Consider the following 22,296-nt stretch of genomic DNA (forward strand, 5'->3'; position numbering starts at 1 on the left):
GGACTATTTCGTACCTCCTCCCCTTCGCAACCTCTCTGCCTTTTCACTGTGATACATACGCGGTCCCAAAAGCGCGTCATCGGGTCCAAACTGACGTCACACGCAACCGGACCTCACTTATTCCCTTCATCCCTAAGCTGACATTGTGCTGGAAGCTACGCGCTTGCCGGACCAATCAGCCGCCTCCCTTCCATCACCTGACCTCATCCTCTGCAGCCACATTTGCCACGCTCACGTGGCAAGTGTGGCTGGCCCAACGAGCACGTAGCTTCAACAGCACTGTCAGCTTCGGGATGAACGGGTAGGGGAAAGCAACTTTTGTCTGAATTTTGAACGACGGGCTAATCTTCTAGGGGGACAATGGCTCTGTCCGGCTACACAAACCAGATTCCGAGCGAGAGGGGCCTCCCTTCTTTTCGTCTTCTTGAACTGTTTGGTGGAATGCGCGATTTATGAGTTGAGGAGGAAAGCTAAACAAGAAAAAGTTGGAAAAGCGTTTCATGACCCCTTTAAGGGGGTACCGGCAAATCCGGATGGACGCCGCGTCGGAGAAGTACACCACCTTTGTGACCCTCGGCGGTCACTATGCGTGGCGGGTGATGCCGTATGGGTTAAGCAACCCGGGTTCCACCTTTCAGCGCATGATGAACCGAGTAATGGCACCCCACCATCAGTACGCGTGTGCGTACATTGACGACGTCGCCGTCTACTCTGCGTCCTGGAGCGACCACGTCGACCAGCTGACCGCCGTCCTCCACACACTGGCCGAGGTGGGCTTCACGGCCAATTGGGGGAAGTGCAAATTCGCCCAAGCGAGTGTCCGATACTTGGGGCATGTCGTTGGCTCTGGCTAGCTCTCTCCGGACCCTGATCGGGTCAAGGCAATCTCCAAACTCGAACGATTAACGACGAAGAAGGGGTTGCGCAGCGTGCTGGATCTGTGCAACTATTACAGAGACTACGTCCCGAGATTTTCCGACGTTGTCTTCCCACTTACTCAGCTCACCAGCAAACGGGTCCAAAACAACATTCCGTAGGGACCGGATGAGCAAGCAGCATTCGATGTTAGGAAGCACAGCCTTGCCCGGGCGCCAGCGCTGTACACTCCGGATTTGGGGCTCGAGTTTGTCGTAGCAACCGATGCCTCAGACCACGCTGTGGGGGCATGCCTGTCGCAGTGCGATGACGCGGGCACCGAACACCCCATCGCGTTCTTGTCGAAGAAGTTGACACCCACCCAGCGGCGCTGGTCAACCATAGAGAGGGAGGCGTACGCGGTGGTGTGGGGGCTCGGTCGTTGGGACACCTGGCACTTTGGGGCCGTGATCAAGATTGTGACGGACCGCAATCCGCTAAAGTATTTGATGCTGACCACGCCTCACAGCGCTAGGTTAACTCGATGGGCGCTGGCACTTCAGCGTTATAACGTGACCATTGCACACCGGAAAGGGTCCCAACAACGGCAACGCGGACGCTCTATCGAGGCTTAAGAGGAGCGATTAGTCCGGCGTTCCTCTCACTCCCACTCAACTGAGTGGTCCACTATTTAGATGTCGTGCCAATTGTTGTCCGTTGCTGTGTGGGCGTGCGTTTATTTTTTTTGAGTCCTCCACACGCTATTGTATGTTCGCGTGGTGGTTAAATGTATGCGTTGATGTGGCTTACTGTAGCGAGAACCCGTTTAGGGCCGGTTTACGGTGCATGTACCGAGTGTGCGTGCCTCCGAAACTTTTGTTTCTTCGCGTTTTGTGTAATTGTTGCTCGACATACAAGGACAAAGAGAGTTTCTTGGAAGTGCGGGCTAGCGCTTAGTGTGTTTATAATGTTGGTTGCGGTGGTTCGCTTTTGTTTTTGTTGTTGTTCACATGTGCGTTTCCGTCTTGCGTGACGAGGCCTTAGACATATATAAAGCCTTGGCGGGCACAGTCAGAATCACCTCCTTGGTGCGCTATTTGTGTGCATGCATTGGGTCCGTGTTTTTTTGTCTTTTTTTTAAAGATATATATATTGTTTTCAACATTTAGGTCCAAAAAATATACTTGTTGGGGAGGTCTGAGGTTTACTGAGCACATGAGCAGGAGCGGAGAATATAAAGAAGCGAAACTATACTTGTTGGGGATGCGTGAGGTTTCCCGAGCACACCAGCAGGCGCAGGGGATTCCAAAAAGCGGGTCCCGCATGGGTTAATTATCTGTTGTGCTTCTCCCCGCGCCGGGTCGTCGGCGACTTGTTAATGGCAGTGGAGACGAGAGCGGGACAGGTCCCCCGCACTTCGGAATGCGCGCTTGTTCGTAACCTCGGACAGGGACCGCTCGGGCGACTGCGCTTCTGACGCGCTTAGTATGTTCTGTGTTTGTGTTTTGTTTGGCATTCCCTTCCCAGATGTGAAGAGCCACTGACCAGGGGTTTCTTAGTGGTGCCTTCGGGAGTCGGGTTCGCGGCCCGGGGGGTCTGACTTTCCCGTCGTTGACGGAGACCGCGGGGCGCCCGACATCTGTGTGTGTGCGTGGGTGGGTATTTTTGTGAGAGTCTTTTTTTTTGGAGTGTTTTTGTTGTTTAGCAGTGTTCTGCCCGATTGGCCACGAGAAGACCTTTTGGGATTGGTCGTTGAGCATGCGGGAGAGTGGAGGAAACTTATATAAGCGACCGAAGAAGGGGCCAAGGGGCTTCTTGGTTGAAGGAAAGCGCCTTGAAACTTTCAACTGTTCTGTCCTGTAAATATATTTCTATCTTCTCATCATCGACTGTTGAGTCCCGTCTTAAAATCCGTCGTCTCTACGATCTGACGACCCGCCGCCTCTGCCTCTGAACATCATCACCGACGCAGTCCTCACGGAAGGGAAACAAACAAAGATCACTCTTTCCTAGATGACTTTTCCCTAAGGAAGAGCCCACCCCCAAGGGACAAAAGCATCTGGGCATCTTGCTTTCCCACAACACTTGTACTGTACGGAGAAGCGCACTTGCGGGTTTCTCAGCCTAGCCAACACCCTTTGCCTAGCGCTTTCCCTCACCACGAGCGTAGGGGGAAGCCCTCTTCCCAAGGGACAAGCTGTATTGACTAGAGTCTACTAAGTACCCTTTCTTATTAGTTACCTACCAAGGTGGAGTTCTGCCGAAATGTTTACATTTAAGGCTGCGGTCCCACGGCAGCCATCTTGAACAAGGCGTTAGTTCAACCAATAGATGGCGACACGCACCCGTGGGGTGGCCGAAACATTGGTTCACAGTGGGATGGCTCGAGCACCATCACGTTCCCCTCGTGGCCTTGCTCGCGCCGCTGCCAGCTGTGCTCGCTAGCTCAAGTAGCGTGGCCCAGCAAACGGATGTATGCGAGAATTTCAGGCTGGGTATAAATTGTTCTCTGATATAGGGAGATGCGGTTCGGCGGTTGTAGCGGGCTTTCGCAATAAATCCTACCAAGAAGGAATCAAATGTTGATTGACGTGTCAATATTCTATCAATGAAAATTTCTTCTGCAGGAATGCACGCTCAGTAGACTCAATCTTCCAAGACACCAGTTGGAGCGGACGTCAAGTAAACTGCTTCGCGATTTACGGTACTTACCTGACCATTTTAATGACGACTAAAATAAGGTCACGAAATATTCTGTTTTACGGGGTCCGGAAGATGTTGTTAAGGTTGTTACATTATAGTGTTCAGAAACTTACTGGAAAGACTCGAAGTCTTCCTTCAGTCCAACACCATTATGAGCAGTAACTGAAAACGATCCACTATTCAGTCGGTGGGTGGCGAAACGTATCCGCATCTGCGGAGTCATGGTCGATGCGTACTCTAAGTGGCTGGAAGTTTACACGATGCCTGCCACGACGTGCAAACACGTCATTGACGTTCTACGGTCTCTTTTACCTACTTTTGCCCTACAAAAAATACTTTTCTCGGATAACGCGCCAAATCTTGCTTCAAATAAAATAAACAAGTTTTTGAAAAAAAAAGAGAAAAAGAACCGGCATCAGGCATCACATTAGTGCACCATACATCCTGAAACTAACGGGCAAGCAGAACAGACCCTATTGGAAAAACCAGCATGAAAATCAAACTGGCCAAGCTGGTAACTAAGCTGGTCAATCTGGTCAATGTGGTAATCAAACTGGTTTAACTGGAAATCAAGCTGGTTTAAGCTGGGCAAGGTAGAATTTAAGCTGGTCAGTCTGGTTTAAGTAAAAACCAGCATGGACTAACTAGAATCTGGTTTTAGATTCAATCTGGTGTAGATGGGAGCCAGTCTGGTCCTAACTGGTCAAACTGGTTTTCCATGGAGCCAATGTGGTCAAGCTGGGAGACAAGGTGGTCATGCTGGGAGACAAGCTGGTGAATCTGGTCGAACTAATAATCGTAGTGGTCAAGCTGGTCATGCTGGGAGCGCGGACGCCAAGGTCGGCTAGAGATAGCCGAACTGGCATTGCTGGGAGCGCGGGCGCCAAGGTCGGCTTAGGATAGAGCGAGGCCATGTCCTGTTCTTTGTCCTCTCGTTTTTGGTAGACGACAGGGCGCGTCAGGCGCACTGCAAGCTACCTTTGTGTGTGAGAAAAGAGAGAGAGAGAGTGGTAGGAACGGAGAATTTTAGGCCCCGTTTGGCTATCTTAGGCAGACTTTCGAAGGGACGACTGTGTGCGCGTTGTTTGGAGACTAGTTGAACGACGATGCAAGCGAAGTGGGTTTTGAGGAGACAGCGACCAGCACTCCGTTTGGTGCGGGAAGATGTCGGACGCCCCGACTGAGGCGTCACTTTGTGTCTTCGAACGTGTTTGTGCTCGTGAATGACGGTGGTGCCGAGGAGTATCGCCAATAGCATCCAAGCCACACGGATTTCCTCGCCTCTGCCGACCACGCAAGTTGCCGCTTCGCCCCCATCACTGGCGGTACCCAGGTTCGCTTCTCTCATCCGAGTAGTTTTTTCTTTAGCTAGCTATTGCCTGTTTTTGGCGTGTGTCTAGTATTTTTCGTGTTGAAAGAGAAACAATATGGTTTTATAATTACATTGTTGGCTTTGCACCGAGAACCACTGTCTGTGCGCCGGTTAGTACTGTGTCAGCGCCGAGGATATGTAGCATCTGAGTTCATGTGAGGCGGCCGCAAGTACGAAAATAATAAATTGGATGCCGAGTTGGCTTTTCAGAAGAGCTTGACTTGTTTATCATGTGTATTAATTTAAACAAGTTAAACTGGTTGGGAAGTCCACCAGCATGACCAGTATAACTAGCATTACCAGCATGCCAAACTGGGCATGCTGGGGCAATAACCCACCTTGAAGCTGGGACCAGATCAACCACTATGACCAGCATGCCAAACTGGGCATGCTGGAGCAATAACCCAGCTTGAAGCTGGGACCAGATCAACCAGCATGACCAGCATGCCAAGCTGGGCATGCTGGGGCAATAACCCAGCTTAAAGCTGGGACCAGCTTCAGCTGTTTTTTTTCCGTAGGGGATGGTTTGCGAAACGAAAAAAAGCCCTTTTGATGCTTACGGAAGAAGCAGTTCAGTGAAAAATCGCCAGGTTCTTGTTCCAGGAGTACGCGACGGTCTCATATTACACGGCAAAAACACCCGCCGAAGAAATATTCGGCGGACGAAGAGCCACACCCCTCGATCTCATGATACTATGGCCTACGAACGAAGATTGAGAGATTCCCAGACTGGGAGTAATGGCAGTTAATTCGGTCGGACAACTCGTCTACGTGAGGAATTTCAGCGGAAGTCGGGCCTTCCATGTAAAACTTGAGTAGAAAAGGCTCTTTGTGGGTTGACCAGAAGGTGCCATCCCTCTGAATACGTTGGATATCAATGCCCTTGAGTGTAAATATAACTAAATAAAAAAAACTCTCTTTGTGTATTGTGTAACTGCCCTTGTATTTGATAGTAGGAGCTATGGTGGTGATTGGACCTTTCACACCAGGCTCCTTTTTCTTATTTTTCGCCTCATACTCCTTTGCGGTTTAAGTATACTTCAAGAATCTTTTGGAACGGTGACACTTTACGTCAACGAGGCCATTTAGTCAATCAGGGAATGCTGCTAGAAATCCGTCCCTCATATTAACGAATAAGCCGCCCTTCTGCACAGTGCAGTTTTCCTGTTCCACGTACAGTTGTAAAGCAGCATCCTGATTGATTCTACCATACTCTGTTGCGGGTGAAGGAAGTCTTTGAGTACACGATACTTGAAACAAGTCTGGCACTGTACGTTGTGGTTCGACACCCACTAATGTCGTCGTCCTTATAGAGCCTCGTCATTTGATTATTACCTCCTCACCTCATATTGCTCTTCATCAACAGTAAGTACAATAGGCTACCGCCATATTACAATCCAAGAATTGAAAAATTGAGTCGTTCAGTCCTTCAACAAATTTATTATTTTTATAATGTTATTACGTTACATTATCTCGAGACGATCGACGTCCATCGTCGATCTTCAAATTATTATACCTGTATATAAATTATACGCACAAGGGCGGGGGGTTAGACCATGCACTCGGTGGCCGAGTGCATGGTCTGGCGCACACCAGCTCGGAGCACTTGGAGCGAAAGCTCGCGCTGCAGAACTCACCCGGCCCTGCCCGTTTCGATCTGGAAGAGCATCGTACCGGCGTGCGGTCGTGTATCCGTACAGCCTGGTGCACGTTAAAAACCCCAGGTTTGTGGTTGTACCGCACTGGTTAAATTGCTCCTCTACAGCTGAGACACCAGACGCCCACTAAGGCAGACTAACTTCCGGCTGTATAAACATGCACACAACAATTTGCAATTAGACGCATAATGACTAAGAACACAGCGTGCCGCCTCTTTTCTTTGGATGCCCTTTTTAAACCAGCGAAAGCTCGCGCGTTCTCTCTTTTGAGACGGTTAGAACGGTCGCACATAAAACCCGCGTTTCTCCTACCCGGCCGCTTCCTCCTCTCATTATGTGTAGTTGGTTATAACTAAATAAGCTATAAAAATGGTGTTTATTCATATTTACTTTCAGTTTCAGCCAGGGAAAAGGAGTTTCGCGGGAACTAGAGCCAATGAATGAGCTGCGCTTAGAGTATCGGCACTCTCTTCCCCGACAGTGCTGTGAACGCCGCCATTTTTGTGCTTGTGCAGAGCAGGCGCAACTGCCGATCGTCATGATTCAAAAGTGCGACATCCTCAGCATAAGATTCGGTGTTAGGAAGCTCATGTAATGTTGCTTTCCTTTGTCGAAAACTGTTTAAGTGGAGGACGGAAAAGCATTTCTTGTGATTTCAGATAAAGCTTCAAATAACTGGCAACCATGATTTTAAGCCACAATATGGCCAAGTCTTGCTACTCTGAAGCGTAGCTTATTTAATGACACTATTCATGCTCTTGTTTAAGAGGCTTGTAATACCTGGAGGGGCCATGACGTAAGCCCCGTGGATTCCAGAAGCCACTACCTTTTGACACCTGCCTCTTCCTCATTGTTCCCGCTTGTGCCAGTAAACTATAGCTACGGTTCAGAGTAAAGGCTTGGACATATTGTGGCTTAAAATCATGGTTGCCAGTTATCTGAAGCTTTATCTAAAATCACAGGAAACGCTTTTCCGTCCCTCACTAATGTTTAAACAACCCGCGACAGAGCATTGCAATATTGCATCAGCTTCCTAGCACCGCATCTAATGAAGTCATTCTTTTGGATCATGACGATCGGCAGTTGCGTTTGCTCTGAACAAGACCCAAAATGGCGGAGGCCAAAACAATTCTGGGGAACGGAGTGCCGATAATTTAAGCTCATTTAGTGACTCTATACTTCGTTTCAGCTTCGGTCCATACGCAGCCGATGCTACAAGCGCGAGCATGCGGTCCAGAACAGTGGTTGCACTGCACGAGCGAGCGTGCTTGGCAGGGATGCTGAAAGCCCGGAGCTCGCGCTTGTAACTTTGGCTGCGTGTGGACCGAAGCTGAAACGAAGTATAGGCATGAACTCGGGTGTATTCTTTTCCTCTTCGTCTTTATTGCTTATTGATTTCAATCATATCGAATAATGAACACATTATATCACGCTACGCTTGTGTAATTATTTGTCTTAGATTTATTAACCTGACCCAGTACTTAAACCATTCATTTATCGATAGTAAATCTTCAAATATATTTTTTAAATGTGGAGGCAAAAAGACACGGTGATTGATGATGATACAGACGCCAACGCCGCCCTCGGAAATTTTTTGAACATTAGAAATCAGCAGTTTGTCTGCCATCCGCCAGGTAGCGCAACAAAACACCCAAACAGTTTTTAATTGTTTTAAAATTAGCTAAGCTCTACACCTATTAAAAAACCAAAGCAAGATCATTGTGAAAATTTAATACATCGCAATGTTTATCTATTCAAAACAATAAATGTTATTAGATGCCAATAAATCTGTTTGAAGTCAAAAAAGATATACGTCAAAAACAGGTAAGTTTGAAGGGCTCCAGGAGCGTTATGATTTTGAAAATGAAAAAAAGCCATCGTCCACCTCTTGGGCAACCATTGTAGCTCTAAATGTTATAAAAGATTTTATCATAGTTTAATTATTTCCTCAGTGGCATTTGAAGTACCATGACTCGAAGCACAAAAAAGTGCTACGTTCGATATAAAATATCTAAACAAACAAATTTCACACAACATTAAATTTTTTTCTGCATATTACCAATTATAAGCACTACATCTGTAGCTAATTTCATTGTCCTAGCGCTTGTCATTAAAAACATATTTGTGCTAAAAAATGTCAATTTTAGGGCAATATTTGGAGGGATGAAAAAAACAAAGTATTGCAAATACCAAAAAAGTGTATCGTTGCATTCTGCTCCGACATCATCTTAACAAAACTGCTATATTGGAACCGTGTTATTTTAAATGGATCGTTCATAAAACATGAACTAGGGGAGCAAGTGAGGGTTCGCGCCATCATACTCGCAACGCTACAAATGCGCATGAACAGTAAAACCCAACACACACATGATATCAAACGAAAGAGGATTGCATTGCCTTTCGAATGACATCAATCCCACAAAACAGTATTTAGAAGGAGATGAGTAATGACCTGCCAAAAAGTACCCAAACTGCCACATTCAGTGGGACCGTGGCCTTAAGTTGTATTTTACAAGTTGCAAGTAGTGGTGGCAAAGGCAAAAGCCCTCCTCCCAGGGGACAAGCTGTATTTTACAAGTTCTGTGTAGTGGTGGCAAAAGCACAAGCGGGCGACTTTCGAAAGTTCCTTAACTGTCCATACACCGTAACTGTAGAGAACTTACTTTTTATGGGCGTTATAGATTGCAAAGTGCCAGCTTCATATTTCAATATGTGCATTGTATGTCCATGAGGTAACTTGATAAAATCCCGAATTTCACAAAAATTTGGTTGTCGGGACAGTTATAAATTGTTCACAGTATCCGCTTTCTTGAAACTTAACTCGGATTCCAAGCTGCATGTTGTTTTCCCCAAAGTTTCCAGCGCCGATGGCTTCCAGCCTTGAAAACCTATTAGCGCCGAGATGTTTCGGTGGCGCCCCCATTTGGTTTTCATCCGTGACGTCACGACTAAGATTTGCCTTGCCGTGACGTCACAAGATGTTACCTTTGCTACTTACCATCAGCTGCGACGACAAGTTCGATGGTGTGTTTAAAAAGCACATTGGAAGCTAGGAGCCATCTCATTCTGAAACTAACACCGTCGAGGTTGACAGTATGACAATGCTCTTATGTCCGTGGTTTGGCCAATTGTGGAAAGCTGGCCGCAGCGACGCTTTTGGTCGGGCACGTCGCTAATAGAGGTTTTCAAGACTGGGAGTCACTGCAATCATCACTAGTCACTGCAATCATCAGGCTGTAGTCGGATATTACTGAAGGCCCAAATGGTACTCTCAATGGTTTCATAGACATTCCATCCAAACACGTATTCAAGCGTCCACAGCTCTTCTCCCATGACCATCCAGCCGTCAGCTTCCAGAAGCTAGTACAAATTGCCGGTCAACCACTACGGGTCACTGAGTGTTTAGTTAGGGTGCCTCGTACTCAAAATTCGTTGGATGCATAATATCACTTTGATCTGACACACCAGAATTCTGGTACTGGCTTGCTGATAACACCGATCATCAGAATCGTTCCATTGATTTCCATGCCAGGTTTCTGAACCTCCCCTCTCGCAGTCAAAGAAAGCTCGACCTTCCACTTCCTTTCGCCAGTACATCAAATTGTGCTGCTGCACATCGAAACCTCGATCCCACATGGATCTTGCGCGCCTGCTCCCCGCACTTGCGGCATCTAACTCCTTTGACACTTTTTCCCTTGATGAAGCGTCGCATGTGTCCAATCATACACTCCATTTCAGTCACCGATCAACCATTCTGAATATCACCAGTATTGCGTTGTGCGACAATGAAGAGCGAAGGTTAGAGGACGAGCTCCTTCGAAGGGCGCACCTCAGCTGCACAAACTCTTGAACAGTAGCCATACTTCGTTTCACCTGTTTCAGCTTATCTGTGAGCAAAGGCAAAGCTACAAGCGCGAGTGGGTAGTCTGCAGAAATCCAGACTGCGCGAGCGTACGCGCAAGTCAAGAGCATACAGAGCGGTGAGCCCGCGCTTGTCCCCTCCGATGCACATAAGCTAATGCTAAAACGCCTCGAACCAAGCCAACCGTACACACGACGAAGCCTCAGGGTCTGGCGTCGGCAACAATGCACACATGGGCAAGGGCCCCGGAAACCGCACTCGCAACAAGCCAACTAAGCCCGCACTACATGGCTGCACGACCGCACGCCCACACCACGACCAGGAGTCACATGTGCGTGCGACTCCTGGACAACAAAACTATAAAGATACCTATTAATACTATTTTTAAGATGCATGATATTTGCTATCAGTGTTAGAAAACATTGAAAAATTTATAAATTGCCTAAAAATGTGTCAGGTCACGTGACATATTAACTTTAAAACAATAAAGTATAACCTCTTTATTTTTTATATCCCATATTTACTTATACGAAAGCATAATATGTACATAAAAACAAATTATGTCCTTATAAGTCACATGACTTTTTGCGAGGATGGAGCCTTATCTCCTCCCGACTTGGCTATTTCCCTGTGCACAAATGTAGCCTCAGCCATTTGGTTATCTTTGAATCTTCATATTTTATGCATAAAAATAATAAGTGGCAGTTATGATCACGAAATTAGTCAAATACGCGTGGGATGACCTCTTGGCAACCTAGAACTACAAATGATTTAAGCCACTTTTCTGTGGGCGGTTCTTTAAAGTGTGGCAGGGGCCGCCAGTGCACTTACGTTTACAGGAAGGCATAGCCGTCTCCTCTCCATCGCAATCTTCTGTAGCTTAAATTTCTCACAAAAAATAAAAAATATTATATTTTCCCCACCGCGAAAGAGTATCACTACACATCTATGTTAACATTCTAACACATTTTTCTTTTTATGTAATTTTAGGGCATCTACGCAGTCTTCGCACAATGTTTGTTTTAAATATTGTCCTCTCACAACCAAATTTGGCATTTATATTCTTTAGAATATGTAGAATGAAACTATCTAGGTTTGGTTAGATTCTATTTATGTTTTATATTAATGAAAAATTTAAGAAACTTTTGTTAGCCCCTCACCAATATTGTTTTTGCGATTTTTAATTATTTTCAAATGAACTAAGTCTCCCACAGATTGTTACAATTGTTCATTGAACTCAAAAAGTTTAAGAGGAGCAAATTAAGTTTATTTTACCAGGCTCTTTTAAATGGGCTGCAATGTCCCATGTGTCTGCAAGAACACATATTTTTCTGCATGTGCATTGCATCCAGAACATAAAAAAAACAAGCTATATTAAATCTAACACCAGCTCTATACAGAACAGATGTTGAACTATAAACTGAAAATTTCACTTAGTTACCCTAAATAATAAAGAAATGGTTTCCCTGGTGCATGATCCAGGTCAAAGTCACAAATCGTAAGCCACAAACATTGCTACATATACACTGTTTATTTTGGAAAAAAATGTTCAGCCTTTTGTAAATGCACAGATGCTTTACTGCCCCCTTTCTTATTCAAAAAACGTAAATATCTGCTACCTCGAGGACATGTCTCCATGTCCTTCATTCTCCAGAAGAGAAAATGGCTTATGTTTTTACACTTGCCATGGTCCCTGGCTGCTTCTACCTCACACCTGGCATGGTCTTGTCTCCTATGGGGTGAGGCACGTGTTCTGCCTTCACTTTAATGCGCAAGGGCTACACACGACTTTTTAATGTTCTTCATGTTCGTCCTCCGTGACCACCATACACGTAGGGAGACAAAGGCAGATGACCCATTTGGCCGGAAAAGCCCCCCGAAAATATATAACGATTCCTCGGTGCCCAGGTTTTATCTCTTACTCAAGAATGTGAACTTGCAGACCAGAGTAAAGCTCTGGGTGGACTTTGTTTAACAGGAAGTTGACTCATCTTTATTTATTTGTGTATGTGTTGGAAGGAGGGAAAGGGGGGTTGTGAGCCCTCTTCAGAAGCTGGTGTCCATAATAATGAGACAAAAGTGTGTTTGCCTAGTTCGTTCCCAAACTAGCTGTCCACAGTCCGGACTGTGGGTATCTTTATTACCAAGGCAAAGTTGTATGGGGAGAGAACGGTCCTTCATATGTCTGTCTCCAGAGTAAGGTGCCCACGTTATAAGGTTCATTATGTCGCGTGCGCAGCTGGCCAAGTAGGCAGCACGCCCGTGGCCAAAGGGTTATCGTGTTTAACACCTCGCGAAGAGCCGAGGTTCGATGCCTAGTAGCGGAGGCACCTTTTGTTATTTTTCTAATTGTCACGTGACAATTAGAAAAATAGAGTTCCCATAAATTTGAGAACTCTATTGCATGTTTTGAGGTCAGAATGTTCTACATGCCGAATTTTCTATGCCGATTGTTCCAGAAGCCCACGTGTGCACATAAGGGGCTCTGGGTGGCGAGCTGGAGTCAGCCTTGCCCCAACGCTCAATCCTGCTGTTTCGGCGGCATCGACGCCTGCGACGCTAACTTTCTCTATTCAGTTGTGGGTACAAGTTCGCCCCATTAAACGTTTAGTTTCTTCAGTTATTCGCCGCCACATCATTTGTCGCTCGTGACAATATTAACGAAACAATGACTGTATGCCAACGTGACTTCTGTGGGACAACATGTAATACCAGAATGCAGGGGTAGTATGGATGACATCCCAGAGCTTCTCCTCCAATGATAGGTCTGCTGACCAGTGATTTGTATCAGCAAAACAAAGTTGGGTGTCTAGACCATCTTCAACCCGCTTTGGGCTCTCATGAACCCAAAGTTACACGTACGAGAAATAAAATGCATCATTATCCCGAGGAGAACCTGTAACCAAAGCAAAGATTGGACGGTCACTTACTACTGTCAGATGCTTTCCAACGAGGCGTGCTTGCCTTGCAGTTGTGCTACAGATGACCTACCATCGTCGGAGACGATCCTCCCTGCAAGGGAGAACAGCAGATCCCGTTAGAAACCTAGTAGAACTCTAAAACAATGACGTCAGAAATCTCGGAACAAGCCAACACCTACGTCTGAAGCCACAAGATCAAGCATGAGACAGCACTAAAGAAAAACAGGCAAACAAGAAACAAGAGCTCTCTGTCCTAAAGAAGTAGAATGTTGATGGTTGATAACTTCCTAAATATTGGTTCAAGATATCAATGACATGTTGAACTGATAGCCAATAATAGGTCAAAATTAGTATTTTCGCAAAGTTATATATTTTTTTTCAAAATGATCCTCATCATTTTTTTTTTTTTTTTAATTGAAAGGTTTTACTGGTAACACTGAAAAAGTTATGACATAAGAGTGGTGTAAACAGTTCAGAGTGGTGAGCTCAGGCAAGGAAAGAAGCGAAAGAGGAAAATTGGGAATCCCTACCGCATCTTTCTGGCCCAAAGTATTAACCCTGTCTCCCAGTGGGCCCAGTGCTGGCGTAACGCCAAATAAAAACTGGCCAAAGGAAAATTGGCGACTACCTTGCCAGGGGAGGAGGCAGCAAGTTGTTGGCACCGAGCGTTGTCCGTGGGGGTGTATGGGTGACTCTGGCCAGGCAATGTTTTTTTTTTTTCAAATTCGGACATCGCCTGCCATCACATTCACGTTGGGAAGTAGGCCTAGCCTTTTCCTCTCTATCGCAGTATTCTGTAACTCAAACTTCTTACGAAAAATATTAAACTATTATTTTTCTTGCAGCAAAAGACTTGTTACACATTATGATAACATTCAAGCGCGTTTTTCTCTTTATGTAATTTTTGGGTATCTTCACAGTTTGTGCGCAAGAAGTTTCATTCTTCATATTGTCCCATCGTGAGCAAATTGGGCATGCACATACTTTAGATTATGTGGAATGGACCTTTTCCACATACCGACGGCACCAAGCAGTGGCTGCAAAAACTAAAAATCGAGGAAGTGACCTACCTGCGCTACTAATCGAAATTGGGAGCTACGCTACCAGTTTCTTCGGTCTCCGAGGTGTGGCGCGTGCCCAAGGCGACTTTAAAGAGGGGCATCCGTGGCGTCCACCTAAACGTTGTGTTTTTCTTTCCGTCCACTTTCTTTTTTTGTGTAACACAATTATATATCTGCTGCAATTACGTGTTCTACTCGCTGATCCACAGCCTCTTTCCGAATTTCCTCGATTTTTCGTGCCGACTTCCGCCGCTTGGCATTGGGCGCTCGCGTGTGCGCAGAACGCTTCTCGGAAAGGGTCCATTGAACTATCAAGATTTCGTTTCAATATATATATGGGTGATTTCATTTGATTTCGACCAAACTTGTCGGGGGGGTCTTTAGATTTAATCGTAAAAAATATATATGATACCCGAATCCTTGTGATGAAAGAAACTGCCTTTGAAAAAAATTAGAATTGTATAGTTTGAGAGAAAAAAATTCTGAGGCGCTGCAGGGTAGAAAACGTCAAATTCCCAATTTGATTTTATCTCGACTTTAGCCGCCATTTACAAAATATCGAATTCTTGCAGAATTATTATATTTATTGCGCAATATTTACGCAGACTTGGCTATTTTTAGAGGTAAATTTCTGTCTTCTGTTATTTTAAATTAATTTTCTAAAAAATCTCAAACATGCGACCTAGAGCAAGTGTGACGCAACTTCGGACAGCTATATAAAACGAACGGTAGGGCGCGATGACGTGAGACAGATATCTGTGCGTAGCTATCAATGTAAGCTATCGATTGACATGTATTTTCTGGTTATTGTGTTTACCGTGTTGTTTTTATTCTGCCACAAATATAGACAAAAATGAAAAATATGCAAATTTTGAAGTCAATTTTCTCAAAAAAGCCATTTTTTATTTCGTTCATACTTTTTTAATTTATTGCCCAGATTCTGCTTAATAACCGGGTATAAATATTGCTTGACCTTTTTTTGTTGTAGTTTTAGGACAACCAGTTGAATAAGTCATTTTTATCGCGTAATACCAACCTCCGGCTCCGGTATGCGGGCTTCACCGCAACATTGATAATTGGCTCAGCAATATCAGATTTCACTGAAAACTACTTTACCCCGTTGAATTTTTACTAATATATTTTTAAAAAATTCAATAACGTCATAAAGAAATGAGAGATGGCTGAATTGACGAAGTGATGTCTGCGAAGTCACAGCTTGCATTTTCGAACGTCGCCACGACAACGTTTTACTACTGAGGTTGCACGAAACTTATATATTTAAATTATTTGTTCGTGATAAACAACAACAAAAGTAAATTTAGTTAACATCAATGTTAACTAGCCTAAGCGAGTGGAGAGATCCAAGACGTTTCATCCGTTTCGATCATGTCGGGTTGCATTCTACGGCACTATCCAGTCCAGAAAAACAATATCCCCGTTTATGCGTTTCGGACAATCTTTATTTTATACAAACATTATCGGAAAATCGGCTCGAATTTTTTAAATTTACCGCATGGCATTCTTTCGCCTATCCTTCATTGGCCCTTAGTATTCCGAGGTACGTGAAAAAAAAATTGACTACATTTTGTCCATCCTTCGGCTTTTGGACTACTTGTTGCATACGTTTAAATTTTTTGGGCTACGCACAGAAAATCGGAAGTTGCTTTTCAGCTTACAGTAATCATACTCTTTTGTTGGCAGTATGAAATAAAACATTCATAGGTAACAGTTTAACAAAATCACTCTATTTATTGAGTAATTTATTTGGGTTAACAAGGCACACCTATAGAAACACATAATTTTTCACAGAAGCGCAAATGTACAAGAAGAGGCTTTAACAAAACAAAACAAAGCCGTAGATCATCTGAGAGTTCCGCACGTGCACCACAGAGGTTCATGCATTAAGACGAAGATAGAACAGTTCGCTCAAGCTGCACTTCGCCCCTTTCGCGTCGCCACACGTGCGAAGCGCGGATGCCTTTCCGAGTCGGTACGCAACTCCACTCTGTTTTCTTGATTCTGCGGAAGTCACTCACCTCCTTCTCGGTTAAGTTCATGAGAGTTACGTTTTTGACACGCCTTCCAACCTTGTCCACAAAATCTACTGATGTTCGGACGAGCTGCTCCTCCGGTGAACGGAGGTTGTGCACCGTTGCGTGGTGTTTGAGAAGCCCTCCAACCCCGTCACAAGAGTTTTTACCATGCCCAGAGGCAGAAAATATCCACTTCAATTGGGTATGGCCCACTCGTTCGAACTCATGCAGCTGAAATCTATTTTTAAAATGAGCAGGTGCCCCGTCGGATATGTACGTTAGTGAAGCATAAACTGGGATGTGCTCCTCCAGCCAGTCTTCTATAAGTCTCAGAGCCAGCAGCGCATGGGAAGTGTCATGACATAAGTCCTCACAGACAACGCCGAAGCATTTTGAGCCTTGCGACGTGGATGCCACACACGTGAACACAGAGAGCTGACGCTTGTGCCAGTGGTACTCCTGTATCTCGTGTGGCAAAATTACCGTCCAGTTTTCCGCAAAATCGAAGTGCATGACGATGTGTCTTGAGGTCACACTAGACTTCTCAATCCGTATGGCTTCCCGTTGTGTCCTACGAATAAAATCGTGCGTGGAAAACCTTGTGGCCCATTTCTGTAGCTCTTTCAAAAAGGCGCTGGAGTCGGCAGTCTTGCTTATCAAATTACCATTCTCCCATGTGAAAAATGTAATTTCCTCTTCAGGCACCATTTCCAATGATTTTAAGGAGAGTCTGTCAGTCGAGGGGCAGTCTTTGCATTCGCCTCTGAAACATTCGGACGAGGGTTCAGGGCAGAGGCACAAAGCGAGAATCTCCTCTTTTGTTATTTTTTCTTCTCGCATGCTGTTCAGGGTGGAAAAGCACAAATCGAAATTCGTACAGCACACACATGCACAGACAGTCTGTTCAGGGTTTAGCTTGACCCACTTTGGCCGCAGCGAGTAAAATTTAGTCAGACCTAATTTTGAGTCCGGGTTTGCTTCCTTAAACAGCCTGTACGTCTCTCGGACAGACCTTGTCATATACCGCTTCACGACCACATGTTCTTCGCCATCCTTCAGAAGCTTAACAGCATCTTTTTTGTTTGGGCTCTGCCGAGAACAGTCGAGATCGTCGTCGGTGTAATATTGCGTGGCTGCCCGTATGGTGTCCTCGCTTATGCTTCCACCGTGATAAGGCTCCAGACGCTCCCATACGCCGAACCGTTCACGAAGCTGCTTTGATTTCTTCAGAAGGTACTTCGATGCCTCAGGAATTAGCCGTTCTACCTCCCTAGTGGCTACGCCCTTGGGCACAAGCGTGAGGAGCTGACATCTCTCCTGGTAAGATGCCGCCTTCACAAAGGCCTCTCTGATGTTTGCCCACCACCCGTCGCAGCCGAGGCATGGTTGATCACTGCGAGAACTTGACCCACTTGGCTCCAAGGTATATGCAGTCGCCAACTTTTTTCGTACCTGTCGGCTGTGTGATCCTTCAATCTCCCGCTGTTTTCTTTCAGCATATGCCTGACGGCTTTTCGGGTTTACTGTAGAAGGCATGCGCAAAGGAGTTGTTTCAAGCCCAGCAGCAGAAATCTCTTCGTTAAGACCTTCCACTACTTCGTGCTCTTCGATGCAGCTTGCTGGAGAGCTCGAGCATGGATCACTGACAGATGATGAAAGCTTCTCACCGGTGTACTGGAAGCAGTTCTGGCAGAGCACGTCATCCAACGCAAGAGCCGCGGCTTTCGATGGAGGCAGGATCATCTTCAAGGCGTCTACGTTGAGATCGGTGACATAACGAAAACGTCGGTTGCGGTATACCCTTCGCTTATGTCTCTCGAAGTAGTCCGCGCAAATCTTTCTTTTGAAGCTGAAAACTGCAGTCATGACTGAGTTCAAAATAACGCGTTCATTCCTCAGGAGGTTCCGGCTTTCTGCTTTCGACGCAGTTCCGCAGTTCTCTTATACAAATTCATTGCTGCAAGCCCTCTTCTTATATTTTTTTTATTCTCTTATACTAGATGAGTTTGTCAAATATAGACACTGATTAGCGAATCAACCTAAGGACGCCAGAAATGTCATGGTGCGTGTTATTCGCTTACAAGTAAAAATAAATAATGGATAAGAGAAACAGACAGACCATAGCACCAGGGGCTCAAAGAGGACTACAAACATTAGTTCCGGAGAAAAGCGCTGCAACGAAGACACAAAATGATAAGCCAACCAAACCTTCCTTTTTGTTCTGATGCTCTTGCCGACACTGTGGCCATGTTTGTACTGGTGATAACTTGCCACCCTTGAAACAAATAAGTATCCGCAAAAGCTGTATGTATACAGTTACGACTCCATCGACCCGCGTGATAATGTCTAGTGTTTACTGCATTTGTTTTCTCCTTTTCACAAACTTGACCCAGCCGAGCTACAGAAACTTCGGGCACCAAAGAGTCTCAAGCTTCCGCCCATAAATTTATTGGGAGAAGGACAAGGACTGCTTCACACAGTTCCACTTCGCTGTGATGCATTGCGACAGCCTGTGACGAAGCGAGTTCCACTCTAACAAGATTAGTATAACCCTCTTGCAACGGCGCACGCCGAGGTCAACTAAGAGTCGCATGGTAATCTTCATGATAAGAATCGCAGCCTTTTGCTGGCGCTCGCGAAGAGGTTACTGAACCTATACTTCACCTAACAACTGGACCAGTTGCAACTGATGTAACAAACATGGCTCTTTCTTTTGATGTAAAAACAAACATAAAGAAAAGCGCCAGAAAACGTGCATACCCAGCTGGTAAGCAACACACGGGAAATCAATTAAAAAAGTTTGAAAGAGAAAAAAAAATTTGCCTACGCCACTTGCCTTCTGTCATTTTTTTGTGACATTTCTTTTTTTGTAAAAAGTATATTACTAGGAATGCAACGAGGTAAAGTGGTTGTCAGTGAAATCTGATATTGCTGAGCCAATTATCAATGTTGCGGTGAAGCCCGCATACCGGAGCCGGAGGTTGGTATTACGCGATAAAAATGACTTATTCAACTGGTTGTCCTAAAACTACAACAAAAAAAGGTCAAGCAATATTTATACCCGGTTATTAAGCAGAATCTGGGCAATAAATTAAAAAAGTATGAACGAAATAAAAAATGGCTTTTTTGAGAAAATTGACTTCAAAATTTGCATATTTTTCATTTTTGTCTATATTTGTGGCAGAATAAAAACAACACGGTAAACACAATAACCAGAAAATACATGTCAATCGATAGCTTACATTGATAGCTACGCACAGATATCTGTCTCACGTCATTGCGCCCTACCGTTCGTTTTATATAGCTGTCCGAAGTTGCGTCACACTTGCTCTAGGTTGCATGTTTGAGATTTTTTAGAAAATTAATTTAAAATAACAGAAGACAGAAATTTACCTCTAAAAATAGCCAAGTCTGCGTAAATATTGCGTAATAAATATAATAATTCTGCAAGAATTCAATATTTTGTAAATGGCGGCTAAAGTCGAGATAAAATCAAATTGGGAATTTGACGTGTTCTACCCTGCAGCGCCTCAGAATTTTTTTCTCTCAAACTATACAATTCTAATTTTTTTCAAAGGCAGTTTCTTTCATCACAAAGATTCGTGTATCATCTTTTTTTTTTTTTACGATTAAATCTAAAGACCCCCCCCCGACAAGTTTGGTCGAATTCAAATGAAATCACCCATATATATACTTTTACATTGATGAAAAGCTTAATAAACTTTTGTTAGCCCCTTTAAAATAGGGATTTGGTGACTTTCAGTTATTTTAAAATAAAATAGGTCTCACACAGATTATTTCTGTTGAGTGTCGCACTTAATGGTTTAAATGGAGCTAATTACCTAATATCATTAGGCCGTTTTGAATGTGTTGGCAAGTGTGCACAAGAGCATGTTTTTTTTCTGCACGTACATTGCATCCAGAACATAAGAAATGAGTATTTCAAAACTAACACGAGATTATAAAAACGAGAAAAAGCACTATAAACTGGGAAAATTTCAATCACTTTTTGTAAATAATTAAAAAAAAGATAACCCAGGCACATGTCTTACTAAGTCAAAGTTTGCTGCCCTTCCTATCAATAGCTACACAGGAACTACCTTGACTACCCTATCTATAAGAATATAGACCCACACTTCTTTCTCTTCCTTGGTACAGCTTTTTCAAATTAAAGGTCAACCTAGAGTCAAGACTAGAAGGTAGACCTGTAATAGTACTGAACATAATTTTTGAGCTTGTCGCACAACCCAGGTGCTCCTGCATGTTAGCCACTAGGGTGCAAAGCGCGGTGAAGCTTGACTTACGTGCGCAGGTGAAAGGCGGTGAAGGCTGACGCGAGCAAAAGCAAGTGCTACGGTACACTGTAACCATATAAATATTCAGCTAAACTTAACGGAAAATTAACATCTCGTGACCTATTAACCCAATTGAGGTTCCCCCCTAAATTTGGCAGGAAAATTGAATTCGTAAAAGAAAGTGTTTACTTAAAATGCTCTTCGTCGCACGCAGAGTGAGCTGCTTCGTGAGTCTCGTGACGAATGCTATCGCAATTCATAGACAACCAACAATAGAGTTCTATGCAGCCATTTTTCTCGGTTCTTGTTTCCTAGTACAGCGTTAGACCGCATATAATGTATGTCGCGGGAGTCGCGAAAATCCGCACTATAAGCGGTACCGCACTATAACCAAAACATCAATTATTCAGGCCAAAATATATGCCATGAGACAACTTACCTTTGTAAAACAATTTATTTTATATCAGATGAAAAATAAAGCTTAGCTTGAGGAAAGTCTTTATTTCACCAGACTAGTACACTTCTCTCTCAAGTGCGTCACACATTCTGAAAGAAATGAGTGACTTTTGCCTGGCGCAGCCTTTTAACGGCGTCGCGGGTTGCGGACGGACGTTGCGAGCGTTCAGGATTGCTAACCCTAATCACTTTTCTCCGGCAATCAACACGCGTGAAAATTCGCATCCTTTATATGGTACGCACCAGTAATACCCTCCACTCGAGCACAGGCATGAAATGCTCCAAATAAGAAATCCGGGCGATGTTCGAAAACACAAATGCTTAGAAAGCACCACTCTAGTCAAAGTAAACAAACACGACGACACGGGCGTTTCTGCTGTCTTGTGAGTGCCACCACGACATTGCCGCACGAGTAGGTGGATCTTCCCTTCTAGTACATGCTGGGTTATCATTGCGACACACAACGAAAATTCACAGTCAAGGATAGCGCTTTTACACAGAACGATGAGCTTCCATCACGCCGTCTACGTCGGCGATCACAACTGACGCCATGTTCGCAGATAGAAGCAGCCGGCCCACGACCGGCATGCAACGCGCGCAAACACTTCTCGACCTGCGATTGGTCTGTCGTTGCGGTTGTTTGTTTCCAATGCAGCGGAGGGATGCACGCACGTCAACGACACGTGCGTGCGTCCCTCCGTCGCTATGGCAACTGAAGCCTCTCTCTTCGCTTCTCCCCGCTTCTTCGAGCAACCTCCTTGCCCCGTGAGTGCCGCTTGCGGCTCGCGCCATTATCTAGTGTCACACAGGGAAGCGTGCTCGCTGCGTCGGTCAGTCGGCGCGCTGTTCCAAAAACTGCACTATAACCGGTATTTCCCTTCACGCGCCTGCATTTCAAGCGGTATGTAAATACATGGAGTTCTATGGGAGGTGAACCGGTGGTTTAAAAAAAACGCGTTATACCCGGTCCTGCACTATAAGCAGTTACGTTGTAAGTGGTCTATACTGTATGTATGCAGTGATGGAAGCAGCAGTTGACCATTTGTAGCAAGTTCTGCAGCAGGCAAAACACTGCTTTGG

The 22,296-nt window shown here is 44.9% G+C and overlaps 1 long non-coding RNA gene across 2 annotated transcripts in view; it reads right to left on the reverse strand.

Moving 5' to 3' along the window:
* Window positions 1–22,296, reverse strand: part of LOC121836846 — a 100,168-nt gene that overhangs the window by 32,896 nt on the left and 44,976 nt on the right. For both annotated transcript variants that reach the window (XR_006078036.1, XR_006078037.1), the window contains exon 2: window positions 13,381–13,462. This is a non-coding gene — a long non-coding RNA (uncharacterized LOC121836846). The remainder of the gene's footprint in view (window positions 1–13,380; window positions 13,463–22,296) is intronic.

This window comes from Ixodes scapularis, unplaced genomic scaffold, assembly GCF_016920785.2.
Source record: "Ixodes scapularis isolate PalLabHiFi unplaced genomic scaffold, ASM1692078v2 PGA_scaffold2__306_contigs__length_199485367, whole genome shotgun sequence".
Taxonomy (NCBI): domain Eukaryota; kingdom Metazoa; phylum Arthropoda; class Arachnida; order Ixodida; family Ixodidae; genus Ixodes; species Ixodes scapularis.